The sequence below is a fragment of the Vombatus ursinus genome, unplaced genomic scaffold (genome assembly GCF_900497805.2).
Source record: "Vombatus ursinus unplaced genomic scaffold, bare-nosed wombat genome assembly UNPS02014811.1, whole genome shotgun sequence".
Taxonomy (NCBI): domain Eukaryota; kingdom Metazoa; phylum Chordata; class Mammalia; order Diprotodontia; family Vombatidae; genus Vombatus; species Vombatus ursinus.
In genome coordinates this window covers 753,550-777,460 of record NW_020954589.1, presented here as the reverse complement: position 1 = coordinate 777,460, position 23,911 = coordinate 753,550, and the positions used below count along the sequence as shown (strand labels likewise).

Here is a 23,911-nt window from a genome sequence, read left to right as displayed (position 1 = left end):
GCCCCTTCTCTTAAGGAGTTCACATTCTAATAGGGTGAGACAACATATACAGGAGCTTTCAGCTTCAAGTTAGATGGAAAGGCCCAGGATATCTTGGAGGACAGTATCAAGTTATATAGTAGTGCATCAAAAATGTTCTGGTTAACATCTGGCTTTGGGAGAGAGGGTAGGCAGAATATGCATGACACACTTTTAAGTTTAATTCATATTACTAACACTTCCTTCCTCACTTTCTTTAGTCTAAACAATAAATGAAGCACTGATTTGCGATGTTTGCAATTTTCGAAGTGTGCGTGCTCACTTAAATTTAACAATCAGCTTTCTCAAGCGAGTAAGAGCTGGCTCTTGCACACCACTAAATGAATCTTCTTTTCTGTCATTTCTATTGATTTAACAATATCTCTTTCTGATGCTGAACCATTTGACAGTGTCAAAGACTTTGGTGGTAAGAATTTTTTTTCCCAAATCTTCAGTAACCGGCTACAGAAGAGGTTGGGGCTACAGCATCTGCTTAGGTGGTTGCTAGGTTGCATTTCCACAAGGGTTGCTGCATCTCAATGATAGTTCCAGCAGGACTGGTAGTCTAAGAGGTACTGCTTTTCCCAGGACTTTGGAGCTTACTTGCCTGTTAGCAGCAATTGGTCAGCAATTGGATTTGGAGGTAGCAGGGAGGGTGGTACCCTCTCCACAAGAGTTGCTTCCCTCGATATTGTCTGTGAAACATACAAACAAGATGGTTGATCTTGGGAGCATTGTAAATACCAGAGAACATGAGCTCTGAGTCCACCAGCATCTGAGGAGTTGATGATGGTTGAGGTGGTGGCAGTGGTTGGGTTGACTTGCATGCCTCCTTTTGCTTTCTATTGCTATATTCCAGGAGTGGATATGAACCCAAGGAGGGTGCTGGCCATGTGAGTGAATAGGAGATGAATGTGAGAGAGATGATAAAAATAGAGTCAATAAGACTTGTCCACTAATTAAATGGAAAGAGTTAAGGAAAAGGAAGAAGTGAGGATGACTGAGATTGTGAACCTGGCTGACTAGAAAGATGGTAGTACCCTCAAAAGAAAGAGGGAAATTAGGAAGAAGGGTAGTTTGAGGGGAGAGATGATGAGATCTGTTTTGGACATGTTAAGTTTGGCTATTGAACATCCAATTAGAAATGTTTAATAGGCAATTGGTGATGAAGTGCTAGAGTTCAGTAGAGCAGAAAAAGGTTGGATGTGAGAATTGAACCCATGGCAGCTGATGAAATTAACAAGAAGGCAGAGAAAAAAAAGAGAAGAGAGTACAGGATAGAAGTTTGGGAAACACTCACAGTTGATACAGGCTTGGATGATGGTGACAGAAAAGAAGCCTGAAAAGGAATGCTTAGACATGTGAGAAGAGAAAGCAGTATCCCAAAAACCCAGAGAGGGTAGAAAAGTGACAGAAGAGAGTGATCAATTATACCAAATGTTTCAGGTCAAGAGGATGAAGACAGAAAATGCCCTTGAATTTGACAATGGAGAGATCACTGGTTACTTTGGAGAAAAGTTGCAGTGGAGTGTTGATGTTAGAAGCCAGACTTGGAAGAGTTCAGATGAGTGAGAGGAGAATGACTTGTTCTACCTGTAAAAGGGAGGAGAGACATAGAATTATAGCTTGAGGGGGTAATAGAATCAAATGAGGGTTTTTTTAAGGGTCAGGGTGTGTCTGTAGACTAAAGGGAAGGAGTCAGTAGATAGAAAAATATTGAAGATTTGACAAAGCGGAAATTTTTGTAGGGGCAGCCTGCTAGAGTAAATGTACCCTTGATTCTATCCCCTCCCACAAGAAGAATGCTTAATAAAGAGGGCTACATCTTCTTCATAGACTGGAGCAAAAGAAGAGAAAATGGGGGTTGACAGCAAAAGGTTTTGAGAAATAATGTAGACAAGATGAGGAAACTAACAATGAATGTTTTCTATTTTTCTAAGAATGACTTGAGGTTCTTAGCTTTGCTTAGTTCTTAGCTTCTTAACTGAGAGTGTCAGGAAAGGGGTGGTGTCAATTTAGAAAGGCCAATAGACTCAAGGCTTTTTGAAGGCCCCTTGTTCAAGATGTAGGTCCTGATAGATTAATTCTATGAACTTTTTATTCAATTGCCTGTCATATTTTAGACAACTGTATTCATCCATTTGGTTTTCCTACTGTGACTTGCTAGGCTGAAATCCTTTAAATGGTTATTAATTCATTTAGATGACTCTGTAATAATTCAGCACTTGGTGTAGTCAGCATGAGGTCATCTGGAAATAGGATCATCTGAAGGACCTCCTCATTTCTAAGAATTCTTCTTTCATTTGCAGTCGTCTAGTACAGAATTCCTCAGTACTAGACATCTTACGTGACAGTGGCAAAGTGAGTCTATTTTATGCTTCACATGACATCAGTAATCAGAAGAATGTGAACAAAGTTATCTCTATTGTTGCATTTACTGGGGAATATTTCATGATCTTAATATATACATGAGAGCTGCCTTGTTAGAGAAGAGAATTTTATATCTACATTTTTCTTTATCAAATAAATTTTAAAAACAAATCAACAAATTAATTGTAAGCACTTTAAGATCCTGTATTACATTTTTTTATTCAGTTGTGTGTCTATAAAGATGTCGTCGACTATAGAATGTCATTTGTGAAAACCTTCCTATTTTCTTCTCACAGTTTCATCAAGGATACTCTCATTATATATGTAATTATTCACAAGGATTTTTTTTGAGATTAGAAAGTATGTATATGAGTTAGTAATTAATGATGTTCTTTTTCAGTAGTTAAAATATGGATTTTTTTCTGAAATGCTGGATACCTTTTTGTCTTTCAAATATCTTAAGGATATATCCCTCAGCAACCTAAAAATGACTGCCACCTCCAGCATCAATTTCTTCTGTGTACACTTAAGGACTGTAGCTACAACAGCCTATGCTTCCCATCTTCATCCTATTTAGAGCCATTTCCACTTTCTCACATAACATATTGGGACTTGAGAAATTAAAATTAAAATGTAGTGATACCTCTATCATTGATGTAGAAAATAGCTGCTGAAGATCTGTTCTACTTTATATCTGTTTTTCCAGTTTCATCTTTAAATATTTATAGGCTGACCTGGCTAAATTGAACCTCTTGCTAAGCTTTTTGCAAATCTGTTTTTCCTTTCAATACTTTTTCTGTTTGATGAGATGCTGCTACTTATAATCTTCCACCATATTTCTGCACAAGGTTTTGCAAATGAGTTTACATTCCAATTTTGTATTACACTAACAGCTATATCTCCCACCTTGACAAGAAGATGGAGTGTTTTTTTGGTCAAGATAATCTCTAGGCTCTTTTGGGTCTCCTTATTGTGGTAATTGATTTTTATTGGTTATACTTTCACAGGAAATTGAGCCCGTCTTTAACCATTTTCCAATTTTTGGCCTCAATGGCTTATAATTGATGACTTTGAGGCAGTTATCATTCTATGACATATATTCTTCACTTTATCCTTTCTTCTAATAGTCTCTAATTTGATCATTGCTTTAACAAGTCCATGGTCTGGTTGTACACAAACAACAGATATAAAGCTGGAGATCCATTTGGATTCCTCAGAATTTTTTTCTTCTGAGAATAAGAAGGAATATCACATTAACATTCATTCATTCAGTCATTCTGAGATTTCAAAATGTCCCCCTTTAAGAGACAAGTCAATTTTAGATCAAGGAAAGCCTACCTTGTTCAACCAAAGGAAACTGCCTCAATTGTGATGCGACTTTTGGGACCCACTTTCCTAACCCAAAAGCAAGACTAACATTATAAAGAGATTTTTCTAACTTTGACTTTCTTCTGGGAAAAGTAGGTAAATGGCTTTTCTCTAGTTGAAGGCTCTGTGCTTATTAAGACTCTAAATATCAACACCATTCTATTTATGACAATCCAAATTATGCATTAAACAGGTGAATTGTAAATGCATTGGTATTTACTACTAGCTCATAGTTATCCAGGCAGACCTTTAAATTTTAATTAATTTTAAATAAACAAATTGAACTTAGAGAATAAAAGAGCTTCTCTAAGAATAATTATATATTTGTTAATTCTATATTATTGAAAATATTATTAACTATGATAAATGTTACAACTAAGAACTAAAAAATAGTTAATATCTAAAGTAGGGGAAAAGAACTAACAAATTGATTTATCAGTATACTGTTACTTTGCCAATAAAAATCAACCAATAACCAAGCAATCAGTGAATATTTGTTATGTGCTCAATATATCCATTATTTTCTGGGAGGTGTTGTGGAGGACTGAGAATAAATGTAAAAACATGGTCCTTGTCCTCAGTAGGTTTACAATGTAGTTTAGAAAACAAAATTAACACCCGTGGAACAACGGTGAACAATACGAAACAGTGCATAAGTAAGTGATCAAACGTATAATATGGACTATACATGTGCAGAAGAGAGGAAAGCCACTGAAAGTTGTAGTAATTAGGAAGATGTCACAAAAAAATATGAAATTTGAACTGTATCTTTCAGAAAGAATTGGCTAAATAGCCAAAGAGAAAATCCAGACATGGAAACAAAATTATCCAAGACATGGGGTGGGGGTGGGAGGAATGAACATAATGTGTTAATATATTGGGAAGTGACTCGTCCAACTAGAGTGGAGGCCAAGTATAAAAGAGTAGTGAAATATAGATTATATAATGATGGTTGACCCAGATTATAGAAGACCTTGAAATGGAGGCAGAGTTTAGATATTTTATAGTAATAAATGAAGAAAACTGAAGGTTTTAAAGTAAAGAAATGGTGTGATAAAACTCTTAAAGAAGATTAATCATAGGATCATAGTATTTTAAATCTTGGAGGAACCACAGAGATAATTTAATTAGACCCTCTATTTTACAGATGAAGAAAGTAAGGCAGTAATAATCCAGGTGTAAGGTGATGCATGAGAGAGACAGAGACAGAGAAACAGAGAGAGAAAGAGGCAGAGACAGAGACAGAGAGACAGACAAAGAGAGACAGACACAGAGAGAGAGAGAGAGAGCATTTATTAAGCACTTACTATGGATCAGGCACTGTGCTAAGTGCTGCAAATGCAAATACAGGTAAAAAAGATAATCCCTACCATTAAGAGGCTTATATTTTAATGGTGGGAGGGGGAAATACACAAAGGGATCTGAAAATCAGGTTGAGGAGAGAAGGAACAGCATAAAGGATACATATGGATAGAAAAGTCTGAAGTCAAGACTGGAAATGGGAGTAAAGTCAATCAATCAGTTAACATTTATTAAATGCCTACAATGTGCCAGTAACTGTGCTAAGCCATTAACCTGATGAGAGTGAAGAGTAGGGTTAGTGTGAATAAAAGTAGGAAAGATAGGAGAAGCAGAAGAATTAAAAATTGTGGTCATGTTCAGAATCAGAAATTTACATGTTCTGATTGCTGGAGATGATGGTGTTCTAAGATATGGTGAAGCTTAAGTAGTGACCATGTTAAGTCGCTGAATGAGATGGAAGAAGAGATCTTTGAGAAATTGAGGAAGCTGAGGAATTAAGAAATGAGGTTGCTGGAGGGTCCATTAACACAAATACTGAAGTCTCCAAGTATGATGGCAGGTGATAGGGTGGAGAGAAAGCTTGTGAACCAAATAACAAACTCATTGAAAAATTTGGGGTATAACCTAGAGTTTGGTAGATGACCACAGCAAGGATTTGGAAAAGGTATTACAAACAGATTGAATGGATTTTGTAGAGGGAAAGTTCATTGAGGGATGGTTGAGGGGGAAGAGTTTAGAAGTTGGGGAAAGGGGGAAGGTTCATCTGGGAGGGACAGGAAAATGCCAGATGGCCCATTTAGACCTTTAAAGACATGCTTTGTGGAAGTCAGAACTAGTATCTCAGGGAACCCTGAGGCCAAAGGGAGAAAAGCACCAGTTGGAAGAATAGTGGAATCCCAGTATTTTCCATGTGAGAAGAAAAAAAAAAAAGCTAGAAAGGCACCTGCATCTCATACTTCAATCAAGCAATTCCAATGGGAAACAGATCAAAAGTAGAAAACCTAGTATGTCTCAGAAATGTGGCACAGATAGTGGCTGAATTGAAAAGGATGATTTGCAATCAACTGTCTTTGAAGGGCTCAAAATTTCACCTCCTAATTTAAACCTTTCAGCTCTTAATGACAAATATACACCAGAAGAAGTACTCCACAATTATCCAATAAGGCTAAGACCCTGAAAATAGGCAAATTGCTATATCCAAATCACACACACACACACACACACACACACACACACACACACACACACAACCAAATCATAAAACAAACAAAAATCTCAGTAGAATATAAGTCAGGGAAGGTGAAAAAACAACTTTCTGTATTTAAAGGAAAGGCAGAAAGAAATCTGATACTGTTATATGAAGAGGAAATACTGCCTCCAAAAGCACACCAATTGAAGGGCACACTTCCTGTTCATCATAAGGAACAGGAGCTAATGGACATTGGTGCACTCAGAATGAGCTGCTTATTCCCTTGTGGCAATGACAGTGTTTTAGAAAGGAATATGAAACTTTTGCAATTGCACTGGACTCTATCAAGCATGACCTGCCAATTTGATTAATATGAACAGATATAGGAACAGGTTTTTAGATGATTTACAACACCAATTACATGTCACACAAAGCTTGCTGGCAGAAGTTACAGCTGACCACTTAGGATAAAATGTTAACTATAGTAGGTTGGGTGAACTCAAGGAAGCAGCCCATACATAGAACTCAAAAGAAACTTTGTCCATGGGCTTAACGTATCTTCTAAAGTGAATAAAGAAGCTGCGTTAGTTAACTAAGAAGCCTGGGAAGAGACTTAAGGAAGAGACCCTAAGCCAGTGATATTTTAATCAAGAACGTTTGGAGGATAGTACTATAGGCCTAATAGGCACTTAGGTGTTTAGATTTATCAAATCACCATTAAGTTGTCTTTGACACTTCTTTGCTGGTTTGGATTTCTTCCATTTTCTCTCTCATATATTTAAAAGTGCTAAATAGTGTCAGTATTTGAATGAAGAATATATTTTTGTCTTTTTATGATATTCTAAAAACTTAGAAGCAATTTGAATCAATATGTGTTAGATATTTTTATATTCTATTATATGGAAAGTTTGGAATATTTAAAAATAAAAGTTTCCTGATATTAAAAAATAAAGAGTAGGAGTGAAAGAAGTATGACTACTCTTCAAACGATATTTATTGAATGCCTTCTATGTGCTAGACCCTGGGAGGAAAGAATAGACACTGAAATATGTGTACAGAAAATGGTGATGTTATTCCTGCTCTAATAATAACTACAATTTGCATTGGGGAGATTAGACATGTGGACATGAAAAGATTGATGCTATATGCAATGTGCTGAATGAGTGTTACCAGACAATAAATGTTATAAGAATTCAGAGGGAATGATCATGGGGGGCTTCCTATTTAAAACACTAATCACCAAAAAATTACCACTTTGGTGGGGGTAGGGGCAGGGAAAGGGGAACAGGTCTCCTTGGTTTTCCTTTGGAGCACTGTCTCATTTCATTTATTGATTTCTGGATTATTGGCGGGCTTTTTTCTTTTCCTTTTTCTCCCTCTTAAAGCTAATATCCTAGATATTGCAATAACAGTCATTGCTTCTCTCCTTTGAGTACTGGATAGCTGCCTGGAACATCAGCAGAACATTTAAGTGCTTATGCCCTTAATTTTAGGGTCAAATCTTAGATCTCTTTCAGATGCTCAGAATGTATGAGTCTAAAACCTGTTTTATATCAGTTGATTTTAAACAGTTATTGTAAGTGAAAGGCTGCTTTTTCAAATGGTGAAAGAGAGAACTTGGTCTGTCAGCCAAAGACACAACCCAGTGTGATGACTCACTATATGATGTGTCAGGTGGGAAATCTTGAAGAGGCACCATTTCCTTATAAATGCAGCTGTAGAAATCATGTGCAGCTGAGAGCTGAGATTGTCGGGGTGGGGCATCGACGGACAGTCGGGGGAATAGCAGGGCTTTCTATATGGAAAAGATCTTGCTACATCTACAAGGGGGTAAAGAGTATTGTGGGTACAATCAACTTGGTATCACTTAGAAGCTGACTGCAAAGCATGTGCCTCATCCATCCCTTCCCTGTTCTTTTTGCTAGCTACATGGTCATCTGATTCCCTTTGAATTTTTCCCCAGTAAGATATGTTCTTTCTACATACTATATGCAGTTTTTGAAGAGTTTAGAATTAAGATTTAAACTATAGACTAAAATGTGGTTTGGGGATTACCTATTGATTTTGATTACACATCCATTTCCAAGGATAAAATGAAGAAAAAGTGTGCTGGAAGTGGAAAACATTCTGAATTAGGAGTCGGATCATCCCTGCCACCATCAAACTATGCGACTAGGAAAGTGATTTCATCTTACTCAGCCTTGGTTTTTTTATTGGTTGAAATGAGAGGGAGAAGGTCCAAGTCATGCCTTTGAGCTCTTTAATTCTGATTTGGAGTTAGCTGTAAATGAGAACTGGCAGCTATGTGGCACAGTGGATAGATTGCCATGCCTGCAGTCAGGAAGACCAAAATTAAAATCTAGCCTCAGATATTAGCTGTGTGACCCTGGGCAAGTCACTTCACCCTGTTTGCCTCAATTTCCTCATCTGTAAAATGAGCTGGAGAAAGAAATGGCAAACCACTCCAGTATCTTTGCCAAGAAAACTCCAAAAGGGGTCAAAAAGAGTCAGACACCACTGAAAACAACTAAATGACAATGAGAATATGGAGTCTAGCACTACAAAAAAAAAACAAAAAAACTTAACACTGAAGTTTTAAGGTTTTTCTCAGATACATAAATCCCAAAGGAATTGATGGGAGTAAGGAGATTAATTCGAGGAAATGATTAAGCATTAATTATTAAATTAATTAATTATTAAATTAATAATTAAGGAAATGGCAGTTGAGCAAAGATGTCAAGGCTATTCCTCTTCTAGGGAGTCTTTCCCCAGTGCTTATTTAAATTATAAGATGGTTTGTGGGCAGGATCAGGGTGAGACCTACTAATCCACTTACTGCCACAGTATGTCTTCTGCATAAGGAAACAAATACAACTTTTTTCTTTGTATGTGAGCAGAGGATTGACAAAGCTTCTTGCCTAGGATAGGAACAAAGAGCTCTAGACACCAGTGCTAGTCCCTAATCCTCCTGGCCCCACCAGTGCTCACCAGTATCTTTTCATTGTCAAACCTTTGTGCCATGAAGAAAGCTGTACCCCAGCCTTTCCCCATATACCAAGAGTGTGTTAGGGGACAATGCCACAGCTACCACCCCCTTGTTTATATCCCTAGAGAAAACTATACTCACCCTCCCCAAAATCATCCCTGTATTAGGAGAGCAAAATGTCTTGAGCCAGTCCAGTTGATGTCCAAGAGTTTCTACACAAGCATTACAAATTTATCATTTGCATATTTTAATTCAAGCATTACAAAATTACATAGTCTGGCACTTTTCATTTCATCTTTCAGACATTCACAATTTAGTCTGATGTCAAGCTTATTGATCCTAAGTAACAGAACCTCATGTTGCCTTCCTTACGTTGTTGCTGCAAACACGAGCTGTCAACTCTTGATACCAACCAGTACCTTACCCAAAAGATGCACCAAAGCAACCAATTAGCATTTGTTGCATCTCATATAATTATTGTTGAGTCGTTTCAGTGGTGTCTAACTCTTCATAATCCCATTTGAGGTTTTCTTGGCAAAGCTACTGGAGTAGTTTGCCATTTCCTTCTCTAGTTCCTTTTATAGTTGAGAAAACTGTAATAGTAAATATTTAATTAATATATAAATATAAATCTTTACTGGATTGAGTTGAAGCGAATTTACCGAACAGCACTAGGACTTTGGTAGGTACTATAGTGTATAACAACAACAAATAAATGTGTAGGAAGTCCTTGTCCTTGAAGAGTTTATAATTATCTCTAGTGAGGCATGACTAACATACATGAAACAATAATTAAATGCAAGAAAGTCTGCTGTTGACAACAAGTGCACTAAGAGTTCAGAGAACTAGAGAGTAAGGTGGTAAGAGGTTTCTTGGAGAAGGCAGGACTTTATTTGGACTTGATAGGATTAGACTACATAGAAGGGAAGCAAGAAATAAGGTGAACTGCCTTAATGAAGATAAGAAAATAACTCTGTGTGTGTGTGTGTGTGTGTGTGTGTGTGTGTGTGTGTGTGTGTGAGGGGGAGAGAGAGAGAGAGAGAGAGAAAGAGAGAGAGAGAGAGAGAGAGAGAGGGAGAGAGAGGCCTTGAAGAGATTAGCTTACAAAGCATAGAAGGTACATGTTGAAGAAGAGTGGGAAGTTGAATGTGTAGAATGGATCCAGACTGAGAAGAGCCTTGTAAACTAGACAGAAGAAACTGAATTTGATGCAGTAAGTAACAGGGAACTATTGTAAGTGATGTGATGAAATTTGTGTTTTGTTTTTTTTAAATTAGCTTATACTGGTACACAAGATAGACTTGAGGAGGGGAAGATTGAAGGCAAGGAGACTAACTAGGACTTTGCTATAATAATTCAGTCCCAATACAAAACTAGGATGGGAATGGTAAGAATTAAGAGGGCACAGTAACATTGGGGGACATTTCAAAGGGAGACTTGGCAAGACTTGGTGACAAATTTGGTATCAGGAATGAAGCCTTAAATGTCTTGTTAGGAGACTAGTGACACTGATGAAAATGATACGGTTGTAATAGGTACTTGGTTTGAAGGAATGATGATGAGTTTGGTGTAACAGTGAAATATTCAACTGAAGATGTCCTGGAGGCATTTGAATATGAAGGAGTGGAGCTAATATGGGATGTCATTACCAGAAATGCAAATTTGGGAATCATTTACTTGGAAGTAATGGCACACACTGCTTCTATTAGACTCACAGTTGGCTTACCTTTGCATTGCCTATTTTAATATGCATTTAAATTTGTATTTAATGCTGATTCAAATTTAACAAAGTGATACATCATTTTCTGATTTAATTCAATCCAAAACTTATTAAGCCCTCACTAGGAGAGGCAGTGTGATATAACTAGAAAGAGAAGGAAATTTAGAGCCACTGGACTTGGGTTACTCCTTATTACCACTGTGACACTTCAGTGTTCTGGCCTTTACTTTAATCAACTGTAATATGAGTGAGTAGGACTAGGTAGGAGATCTCTTGCATATATAGCAATTATTCTAGATTCAGTCTCCTAAAGTAAAGCTAGTTATATCTTCCCCCTAGGGGTACCCTTGAGATGTCAGAGGTAGCTTTCTTTAATGCTATTGGCACAATCTCCCATTCCAGTGTGTTTCTTCTGTCAGCCACTAGTAATTGATACCCAAGTAACATTGAACTAGTTAATACCAATTCACTTTTACAAAGGGATATTCATTTTGCAAATATAGCAAAAACAAAAGTACAAACATTTCCTCATAACCCATTCTCCTCTATTGCTACTTTGATTGAGATTGAGCTCACACTTAATGAAATTTCTACATAAGTATTGATCACCTCTGGATGTGGCATGACTCCTGGATAAGTGATATTAAAGTTAAGTCTTGAAGGAAGACAGGATTCTGAAAGTCAGATATTATAAGGGAATATACATGAAAAGGAAAAATGTGAAGTAACTCTGATGAGGTGTAGATTGGAGCCATTTTATGGAAGTGCTTAAATCCCAGGCCAGGGAGTTTGTATTTTATCCTAAAAGTAATTAGAACTCCTATAATTTTTTTTGGTTAAAAAAATGTTATGTAGTCTGACCTAAACCTTAGGAAAATTATTTTGATGACTTTGCAAGCCTAGATAAGAGAGATGAGAAATTAGAGGCAGATAAACCAGGTAGGAGGCTATTAAAATAGTCCAGAAGAATAATGATGAGGCTCTGAATTAGAGTGAAGACAGTGTGATTGCAGAGATGAGGGTAGATGTGAGAGATATTGATGAGGAAGAAAGAAAAATCAATGACAAGGATTTCAGGTCTAGTTTACAGGCAAGATGGTGGTGCCATCAACAATAACAACAAAAAATAGAAAAATTAGAAGGAAAGACAGATTTAAAGAAAAAAGGTAATCAGGCATGCTAATTACTGGAGAGAGTAAGAAAGGCTTTTATTTGAGTTGAGCTTTTTGAAGAAAGCTAAGGATAAATTAGTTTATCAGCTCCCATTTCCCTAGAGACAAAGGAAAAGAAATGCGAAAAAGTAAGAAAAATATCATAGACTTAAAATTAGAAGTGTCAGATTAGTTCAGAGGTATCAACACTCCTGAATGCAGCTGAACCAGATTAAAATGTAATTGATAAATCTTTAACAAAATAAACAAACATACAATAGATATAAGAGATAATATTAATATGTGTTTTTTCTAAGTCAGTTTGGAGTTTGCAGGGATCTTCATAAATGGTTTAGTGGCTCCCTTTCTATTTGAGTTTGACACCATTGATCTAACACCATTGATCATTCTACAGATGAGGAAATTGAGACCAAAAACTGTTAAATGACTTGCCCAGGATTGTAAAAATAGCAAAGCCAAGATGCTAACCCAATATGCAGTTGGCACTACCTTGTAAGATTTCACCACTGACCTATAGATGTTAACACTAAAGATCCAACACAGCATGGAGAAACAATGCACAAATCAATCTCCCCAAAATACTTCTTGAGGCCAACTGTGTGTCTGCCACTTTTGCCAGACACTTGGTGAGAGCAGGAAAAAAAAAGGAAAAAAGGGAGAGAGGTAGAAAGCAAGTTTAAGGCACAGTAACTTCATGGCATTAGTTTATTATCTAGAGAATTCATGAATTATGAATTCTGTTGTTTCTTCTTCTGAATACTTCTGTCCTCCAGGACCTTTTATAGTTTGTTTAATTATGACTTCCATGGGAGTCCAGGATTCCTAGTATGAAATATAAGACTTGGAAAATTCAAACAGTTTTCATTTACTGGAAGATCCTACTTAAGGCAAACCATTTAATTAAATAAAATGAATAATTAGCATTGGGAATAGAGGTGTAAATAGAAAAACAATTAATGCCATTGCCACTTTATCTTTCTTGTGATGGACATTTGCCTGTCATGTAGTCTTTAATCATGACTACCTAAAATTTGTAAATGTTTCAAGTTCTCTCTTTTAAGGGAGTATTTTCACACCTAAAAGAAGTGTCTGTTTCTATCCCAGACTGCTCATATGTGTAGGGTACTGACTGATTCCCCTAAATTAAAACAACAGAACTATTTCAGCCAAACTAATGTGTATATTTCAAGGGACTCAACCTTCCCCAGAGTTTAGTAACAGAGTCCCTTTGTGGGAAATAAGGGGATTCATATTCCTCCTAGATCTTTCTTTTCTCGTTAGTTCCCAGGCATATTGAGAACTGCTTTTTCTTCTCTTGCCTGGCTTATTTGCAGCATTGGAGCCCAGAGGAACTCAAATCTAGAGTGGAATAGTGGAGAAGCAATGTGTTATAGTAGAAAAAGAAAACTGGAGAAAGTGTTTGAATATTGGCTCTGAAACTTACTACCCATGTGACCTTGGACAAAGAAAAGATTGGACTAAATGCCTTCTGAATTCCCTTCCAAATCCTAAATCTTATAATATGAAATCCATCACATGTGCCTGTTTGTAGGACACGTGTGATTTTGTGAATGAAAGACCAATAATGTAGCTGTGGATGAATAAAACCCCAGATACAGAGTTACTGACTCTCGGCCCTTTACCAATGTGTATACCAAAAAAAGAGTTTGACAGATGCAAGTGGGTAGCTGGCCTGGAATATTGGGAGAATTCAATCTCTGTGCCCAGACAGGAAGAAAGTGAGAGGGCTGGGTGTGGGCAGCCCAGGCATAATGGAAAGAAAGACTAGAAACACCAAATAGGAGGGAGCCAGACACGAAAGCAGCAGCAGGCAGGAGTCGAAGCGTTAATCCTGGGCCTTCAGCAAAGCCCACAGCATGGGAGAAACCAAGAAGGGTGGACGGGTTCCTCTGCCTACCAGGAAAGCATGGAGACTATCAGAGATATCAGGGAAAAAGAAGACTAAGAGAAAAGGAAATGAGAATAGAAGAGAAAAATTATCACGTTTCTTTTGGCTTTTAAAACACTTCCAGATTATATCCTGAGACTATTGGACTGAGGACAGCAACTTCTGGCCAACTCAAGGCCTTAGCTTTGGCATCACTCTTCTTGTAACATCAGATCACAGGCCTACGTTTAGTTTTGTCATTCAATATGAATTAAAAGGTCAGGGATAAAAAGAATTCTTTGGTGTTCATCTTCAAGCAAAATGTTCTTAATGGAGCTCATTTTTAAAAGTTCATCTGCCAGTAAAACAAGTGTTATGATTTTATGTGAAAAGAAACATAATAAGCCAGTGGCAAAGGCCACGAGCTCCTATATTTGGTATGGCCTGAACACATTATCCTCCCCATCCCCTGGAAACCTAGAAAAGGAAAACATGTTCATATTCTTCATTAGAAAGGACAATAATTTGTATTAAGACTAAATTAATGACATCAGAATGGTAATCTGATTTTAGTATCCTTTTATACCAACTCATTAGAATATTCTTTTTTTAAAAATTTTATCCATTTTGAACTTAAATACAAGAAGACAAAAAAGAACATACTATAGTATGGTTTCCAATTTGATGTTTAAATGTGGATTTTTAATTTGTTCTTTTTCTAGTTTGTTTTTTTTTATTAAAAATTGCATACCCAATTCATTGATTTGCTCTTTATTTTATTGACATAAGCATTTGAAGATATAAATTTTCCTCTGATTATTGCTTTTGCTGGATCCAATAGATTTTTATCTGTTGTCTCATTATTATCATTCTCTTTAATGAAATTGTTGATTCTTTCTGTGATTTGTTTTTAACCCACTCAGTCTCCAGTTAGTTTTTGTTCTGTGTTTCGATGGCCGCTTATCGAATACAATTTTTATTACATTGTGATCTGGAAAGGATGAATTTAATATTTCTGCTTTTCTGCACTTAGCTATAAAGTTAGGCTTTTTTTTTGTTTGTTTGTTTTGGTGAGGCTGTCGGGATTAAGTGACTTGCCCAGGGTCACACAGCTAGTAAGTATTAAGTATCTGAGGCTGGATTTGAACTCAGGTCCTCCTGACTCCAAGGCCAGAGCTTTATTCACTGCACCACCTAGCTGCCCCAATATAAAGTTTTTTTCTGGCCTAATATATGATCAGTAAATTTTAAAAGGTACCATGTACCACCAAGGCAAAAAAGGTGCATTCCTTGCTATTCTCATTCATTTCTCTTCAAATATCTATCATATCTAGCTTATCTAAGGTTCTTTTCACCTCCTTAACTTCTTTCTTATTTATTTTTTGTTAGATTTATCTAATTCTGAAAGAGAAAGATTAAAGTACCCCACTATTATAGTATTATTTTCCACCTGTAATTCATTTAACTTTTCCTTTAAAAATGTAGCTGCTATAACATTTGTTGCATATAGATTTAGTGCGGGTATGGCTTCATTTTCTGTGGCATCTTTTATCATAATATGGTTTCCCTGTTTATATATTTTAATTAAATCTATTTAACTTTAAATTTTGAAATTATGATTGCTACCCCAGCTTTTTTTTTTGCCTCAGCTGAAGCATAGTAAATTCTACTCATCTTTTATTTTTAACTCTGTGTTTATCTCTTATTTTAAAATGTGTTTTGTATGAACAACACATTGTCATATTCTGATTTTTAATCCATTCTGCTGTTTCCATTTTGTGCGTGAGTTCATCCAATTCACATTCAAAGTTATAATTTCTATTTGTGTAATTCTGTCCATCCTATTTTCCTTCTCTGTTATCCTTCTCACCTTCTTTTTACCCTATCCTTCCTCATACATCTGATTTATTTCTAACCACTACCTCCCTAATCTAGACCCTTTTAAAGAATCCTTCCCTTCTCCTCTCCCCAACCCTTCTTTATCTCCACACCCTTCTAAAAGTTCTTCCCTTATCCTGTCTCCTTGCCCTCCTGCTTCTTTATAAATTTAGAAGACTTTTATATCCTTCTTGATGTATGTTATTCTCTTTTTAACCCAGTTCCAATAAAAATAATGTTCTAGCACTTTCAGCCCTCCACCTGCTACCACTCTAACAGTTCTTCTATTCATGCCTCATTTGTATAATTGTTCCATTTTACCTCTGCCTACTCAATTTTATTTTTTAGAATCATCTCATCATATTCAACTTAACCCCAAGCCTTCTATCTATGTACACTCTTTCAAACTTCTCGAGTATGAACATTCTTAAGAGTACAAAAAACATTTTCCCATGTAAGAAGTAAACCGCTTGATCTTATGGAGTCCCTTATAATTGGTCTTTAATGTTTACTTTATGTTTCTTCTGTATCTTATATGTAATTTCTTTTTCATTGAATTCTGGTTTTTTTGTCACAAATACTTGAAAGTCTTTAAATTCATTAAATGTTTATTTTTTTTTCATTCAGGATTATACTTAGCTTTGCTGGGTAAGTTATTCTTGGTTGCAAATCCAGCTTCTTTGCTCTTTGAAGTATATTGTTCCAAGCCCTTCAGTCTTTTAATATAGAAGCTGCTAGATCTTGCATTATCCTGACTATACAACTGAGAATATTTAAAATTTATTTTTCTTATTGCTTGGCATATTTTCTCCTTAACCTGGGAGCTTCAACACTTGGATATGATATTTGTGTGAGTTTTCATCTTGGAATCTCTTTCAGGTGGTGGTCGGTAGATTTTTTCTATTTCTATTTTACCCTCTTGTTCCAGAACTTCAGGGCAATTTTTCTTAATGATTTTTTGTAATATCATATCTAGACTCTTTTTTTAATCATGATTTTCAAGTCATTCAACAATTCTTATATTGTCTGTATTTGATCTGTTCTCTAGATCAGTTGTCTTTGTCATGAGATGTTTCACATTCTTTTCTATTTTTTCATCCTTTTGATTTTTTTGGGGGGTGTCTTATAACATAATTAGCTTTCTCTTACCCAATTCTGGTTTTTAAGAAATTGCTTTCTTCCTTATGTTTTTGTGCCTTTTTTCCTAATTAATAGACTTTCTTTTCATCATGGTCTTGATTTTCTTGGATTGCTTTTTCTCCCTAATTTTTCCTCAACCTTTCTTATTTGATTTCTAAAGTCCTTTTTAAGCTCTTCCAAGAACTTTTTTTGGGGCTTGTGACCATTTGACATTTTTCTTTGAAGTAAGAGTGGCTTTTTTAACTTCACTATTGTCTTATGATTATGAACCTAGATCTTCTCTATTCCCATAGTAGCTATCTATGGTCAGATTCTTTCTCCTTTGCTTATTCATTGTTATTATTTGTTAGCAGCTTATTATTATAGTCAAGTTCTAGTCCTGAGGTGTGGGGTATAATGCTTCAGGCTTCAGGTTTTTCATACTGTTGTTTTCTAAGCACTGTCTGGGGGTTTATCCTGGGGCACTCCTTTCTGCCCTTGAGCCATGTTTAGGGCCCTAAGCCATGCTGGGTCACCACAAATGCTCTTGCTCTCTACTGCCCTTCCAGTGGCTGCAAACTTCAGCTCATCCCTCTACCCTAAGCCAAAACAAGGACCTCTACTCTCCTGCAAGTGCCCACAGCCAGCAGGGTCCCTGCCCCTTTGCTACCACACTCATTTGGCACATGCTTGCTCCTCCTCACCCATAGCCATAACCTGGAACTGCATCTGCTCAACACTACCGGGTCGAGGGTCCTTCAATCTTCTCTTACTGAGCTATCTGACCCCCACCCTGTCCGTGAGGTGAAAGTTCCTAAAGCCAAAGCTGCTGCCCCACCCAGCTGCCCCCAGGGCTTGCTGTTTGTTCATTCAGCAGAATCTGAAGGTATTGTACTTGACTCAAGCAGAACCTCTGCCCTGGAGTTCAGGTCTTTCCTGAGCTCCTCCCAAGTGTCCTCTTAGGAGGACAACTGCTTCACCCCAACTTTTAAGTGTTTCTGTCATTCAAAATTCACTTTGAGGTAATATTTTATCTTGTTTGTGGGAGAAATTTGGAGAGCCCAGTATCTCCTGTCTTGTTCCTCCATCTTTCCAGAATCCTCTCAAGAACCTTTTCTAATTGGCTTTCTGGCTGTATTTCATTCTTCTAACCAGACAGGGACACCCTTCATCAAGGAGGTCTGGAGTCAGCATGCTATTGTTTCAGTCATTTTGGTTAAGGAATGTAATAGCAACATTTTGCAATGAAGTAGGAAGATAGCGCTGAGATGTTACTTTCTTAAGCCATTGCTGGTTACCTTGATGTTGCTTTCTTACAGAAAATTGTTCTGAAGTCTCAAAATACAGCTTTTGAATCTTCAACTCTGAACTTCCCTTTGGCTACAGTCTTCTTACCCTCTCCTACTTCTTCACTTCTCCTAAGCCTGCTCTTCAACATTATCCTAGCCTCCCCAGATATAAATTTCCCTCTGGCTTCGTGTGCCTTCCTATCCACTTTGCAATAGTGGAAGTGTGTAATCAAAAGATTAAAAGATATTGCATTTGAACATTAACACAGAGAGACAAAAAAAAAATTAGGAGAGTTGCTTATTGTTTGTCCTTCATTCTTGAAGAGGACCATGAAGGACCATGACATCGGGAGGTGATGCCAGAACATGCAAGTTTATTGGATTTAAGTGAGGGAGGGTTGTGCGAAGTCACCAGCCTCACTTTCTCCTCTGGAGCCATCTGGGTGGGGTAGCCATATATAGATCAAGATAACTGGAAATGGCCCAGGATGAAGTGGGGAATGTTGGCCTTTTCAAGGGAAGGTCTTTAACAGGTCTCAGTATAACTGAGGCCTTTTCAGTGATTAAAATTTAGTAAGAAGTGAGGCGAAGAAAGGCAGGGTTTCTGGCCAAAATAGCAACAATTGCTATTTACACTTATTCTGAGCCAATCAGACAATGACCAAGTAGAGCTTAGCTTGGGACCTATTATTGGCCAGTCATTGAGAGCCACAGTAATTTGGGGTTAAGGCTGGACTTTTAGGAAAAAAAAGTTTCAGAAATTAAAATTTACATTCCCTTTGGGCAGAGCATCTTCAGGTAAGGGTGTGATATCCTATGTGGACAGAGGGAAGGAAGGAAGGAAGGAAGGAAGCAAGGAAGGAAGGAAGGATGGAAGGATGAGTTGCCCAACCCAAAGTAGCCTGAGGAGGACTGTCAGACTCACAGACGTGGAGTCTCAGTGATTATTGGCTCATCAAACAACAATGGAATCTTTTTAGAGACTGCTGCTGTAACTGGTGATCCCAAAGAGTGAGGGTAGAAGGTAAAGCCAAGCCAAAGTTTCTAACATGGGAGATCTAGAGAGCAAGAGCGAGAACCAGAGAAAAGGCATCAAAATATGGAAGAATCACTACAATGGGAATCTAGGTGGCCCCCTAGGTAGTGGAGTGGATTTGGAGTTGGGAAGACTGGAGTTCAAATCCTCAGATATTTACTAGATATGTGGCCCTGGGCAAATCACTTCACTCCTTTCAGGCTCAGTTTCCCTCTCTGTAAAATAGGGATAATAATAGCACCTACCTTATAGGATTGTTTTGAGGATTAAATGAAGTAATATTTGTAAACCACTGTGCAAACCTTAAAGTGCTATATGAATTCCAGTTTAAAAAAAAAAGAAAAACTATTGACATTGGCTTAATTTTCAGGTCCTACGTTTTGTGGTCTGTTTCTTTTTTTCAATTAATAAACATTTATTTTCTCTCTCTCTCTCTCACCCTTCTCTTCTTCCCCCAAAAAAACTGAAAAAAGAAGAAAAAGAAAACTCTTCAACAGTTTATTCTTATATCCAAGCATGCCTGTTCTACTTTGTGCTGTCTTCTCTGCTGATTCTCTAAATCTGCGCCATCCAGAAAAGCCTTGGACCCCAGCAAGCTGGGGAGGTTCAGTATTGCACAGACAATAACCAGAAATGATGTTATTTTTATTATTTATAGTACCTGCTACTGAGCAAGTAGACGACTACCAGTTTTGTTCAAGACAAAAATAGCCCTGGCAACATATAAACATGCCCACCAGTTGCCTTTCTTATAGGAGCCAGCACTTAAAATCTGATAAAATTCAGTGGAATTTTGTTGGTCTCCAATCACTTCACAGTTAACAGTTCACTGACCATCCCTTGAAACTGTCAACTCTTTCAGCTTCTATGATTCAACATTATCCTGGGTCTTCTACCATGTAATTGTGGGCCTGTTTGTGCCTCAAGTACCTTAGCTATAAAATGAGATTGGACTAAATCAGGGATGGTGAACCTGTGGCCTCAAGGCCACATGTGGCCCTTTAGGTCTTCAAGTATGACCCTTTGACTGAATCAAAAATTCACAAAACAAATCCCATTAATAAAAGGATTTGTTCTGTAAAACTTGGACTTGGTAGGTCAGACCCAAGCACCTAGAAGGCCATGTGTGTCCTCTAGGAGGAGGCCTCAGGTTCTCCATCCCAGTGATCTCAAAGATCCCTTTCAATCTATTGTTCTTATTAAAAGTTACACTCCCTAAATGGGTGGGTTCCTTAGGTAGTGTTGTCAAGTTTCTTCTTGAGTAATCTGATCTATTTCCCCAACTTCAACTATCACTCCTATATGGACAACTATATTTATATAATTTATATCTCTAGCACCACAGTTTCATCTGTATTCCAGTACTGCATTTCCAATTGATTCCTAGATATCTTCACATGGATGTCCAGCTGGCACTTCAAATTCAAAACCAAACATCATCTTCTCCCTCTAAACCAACTCTTCTTCCTTAGCTTTTTTTCTTGTTAATGTCACTACCATTCTCCCAGCCTCCAAATCCTAGTCATATTTAGTTCTTCCCCTATGTTATCCAATCAGGCATCAAGAACTATTGATCATTCCTTTGAGATTTTACTCCATCCCATTTCCATTACCCTGGTGTAGGCCCTCACCACCTCTTGCTTGAACATTAGCTTTCCAATTGGCTTCTCTACTTCCAGTTTTGCTAGCCCCCAAACCATCTTGGAAAATTAATCTTCATAAACCACCATGCTGATCACTTTACTCACTTCCTCAAAAGTTATCTTTTACCAAATGGCTTTACCCAAAAACTTACCGAATAAAATGCACACTGGCATTCAAACGCTTCTATGATTTGCTCCAAAACCTACTTCTTCAGTCATTTCCCCTTCTAATCTCCAGTGTGTATATGATACTCCAGACAAACTGGACTACTATTGGCCATTTCCCTTAACATTCCTTGTACTTTACCATCACCGTGCCTTTCCATTATGTAGTAGAGATAATACGAGACTTGGAGTCAGAAGACCTGGTTTTGAGTACTAGCCCTGCCACTTATTAGTTCTGTGATATTGGGCAATTCATTTCTCCTCTATGGAATTTAGTTCCTCATAAAATAGAGGAATTTTACTAGACGGCCACTAACTTCTTCCAAGTCTAACATTCTGTAATTCGTTCATTCTTTGTCACTGAAGTAGGTGCTCCATATTCCACATCTTTCTCCCCATCTATGCCTGTCAAAATCCTGTCCATTACTAAAGGCCTAGGTTGAAGGTCATTGTCACCATAAGACATCCTTAGTTTACCTCACCCAAAAGTAATTTCTAACTTCTTTAAGTCCTATAGCATGTTGTACTTCTTATAGAAATATATCCCATCTTTCTTTGTATCACAATTATTTGTGCACATGTATTAGCCCTTCTATTACATTTTAAGCCCCCCGAGCACAAGAAGTACATCTTACACACTTTCATCTCACCCTCAATACCTGGTGCAGTATAAGCAATCAATAAGTATTTGCTACTATCACATTTTCAGAACAATCTCCTCTACCTCCTATGTCACAGAATCACAAAATTTAAGAAGTTTTAAGGGATCTCTATTTCAACCCATACCAAACAAAAATCCTCTCTACAATCTCACTAACTTCTCCAAGATCTCCAATGATGAGGAACCCATTGCCTCATGAGGCAGCCCATTCCAGCGGTCTCTGTTCTTTGAGCATACCAGAAGGCAACTTCTGACCCCTTCCCCCTTTCTTGGTCCAAAATGACTCCTCTTTCTTGTTAATATTATACTCCACCATATTGAAAACGTGAGAAAAGGGCTTCAAGATATATCTGGTAGGGAGATGTGGAGATAAAGGGAAGAGTCTTTCTAGCAAGGGTAATGACATCATCACCTACTTAATGGAACTGAAGTGTTTTGATCATGGTCTGTATTAGAAAGAATAAATATGCTGGGGGCAGGTTGGTGGCACAGTGGATAGAGGATTGGCCCTTGAGTCAAGAGGACCTGATTTCAAATCCAGCCTCAGATCAGACATTTGACACTTACTAGCTGTGTGACCCTGGAGGAGTCACTTAACCCCAATTGCCTAAAAAAAAAATAATAACAATAATAAATATGTTGTTGCCATTGGGTGACAATAGATACATTTGGAGAAGCAAGGCTACTGAGGAAAAGGCCCTGTGATTGAATTCCACACCTATTGTGATAGTTTCAAGTTCCTCCCCTTCAAGCTTTTTAGTGACTTCTGTTGCCTATAGGATGAAATATAAACTACTTCACCTGGTATTTATGCCCTTTGCAGTATAACTCCAACCTACACTTCTTGCCTTCTTCCATGATACTTCAACTACACGCACACATATAGTTCATGTCCTGGCCAAACTAGATGACTAGCTGTTCCAGATTAGGTTCTGCATGCTCCTCCTCTGTTCATTCATGTAATCCATCTCTCTAGAACAGAATCACAGAATTTCAGCATTGTATAGGACTTCAGCAACCATCTGGTAACCAATATATACCTCCAAAAGAATATCTTCTATAAAACAAGTGGTCATACAGCCTTTGTTTGAAGATTTCTAATGAGGGGGAACCCATGACCTCCCAAGGCAGTCCATTCCGCTTTTGGGTAGCTCTAATGGTTAAGAAATTTTTCCTGACATCAATCTGAAGCATATCTCCTTGCAGCTTCCACTCATTGCTCCTGGGGGCCAAACAGAACAAGTCTAATCCCTCTACCCTGTGACGGCCTTTCAAGTGTTTGATGTCAGCTCTCATCTCCCCCATGAACATTGTCTTTTTACTACTAAACCTCCTAGGTCCTTCTCATAATCCTCAAAACCCTTCATTGCTCTCATTGTCCTCCTCTATACAGTTCTCCAGTTTAATCAATAATCCTGAACTGTGGTATCCTAAACCAATACCTGAGATGTGGTTTGACCAGGACAGAATACAGTAGGACTATTACCTCTCTTGGAAATTAGGCTACTCTTAGTAAATCCCAAGATCATATTAGTGTTGGTATCTGCTTTATCACATTGTTGGCTTATATTGAATTACAGTGCACTAAACCCCCCCAGAACTTTTTCTGACAAACTGCTGACTAACCATACTCCCCTCTTACCCTAACTTGCATTTATTTGTGGACTAGATTTCTGGAACCCAAATGTCATGTTTTTCCCATTAAATTTGATCTCTTACTTCCAGCCCAACTTTCTAGCCTGTCAAGATCTTTTTGTGGATCACACTCATTCTGTATCACCACCTGTTATCATCCTCTTCCTTTAAGGCCTAGCCCAGAAACCACTTCCTCCCCCTCAAGACACAGCTGGAGCTGCTCATGGTTTGGGTTTGTCTTGTTTTTTTAATTCTTCTGCAACCAGGAAACTACTATGTCAATGGCAAGAGCTTCAGTTCCCTTAGCCAACTAAGTCTCAAGTGCCATTTAAGGAAAAGAACCAGTTCTTGCCATATGTCAGAAGACAGACAGACAGACAGGCAGACAGACAGGGTGATAGGTAGATAGATAGATAGATAGATAGATAGATAGATAGATAGATAGATAGATAGATAGATAGATAGATAGATA

At 37.6% G+C, this 23,911-nt stretch overlaps 1 protein-coding gene across 2 annotated transcripts in view; it reads left to right on the top strand.

Annotated features, from left to right (window-relative positions):
* LOC114053478 (kinesin-like protein KIF6) overlaps positions 1-23,911 on the top strand; it is a 451,087-nt gene that overhangs the window by 269,619 nt on the left and 157,557 nt on the right. The gene's annotated exons all lie outside the window — the stretch shown is intronic.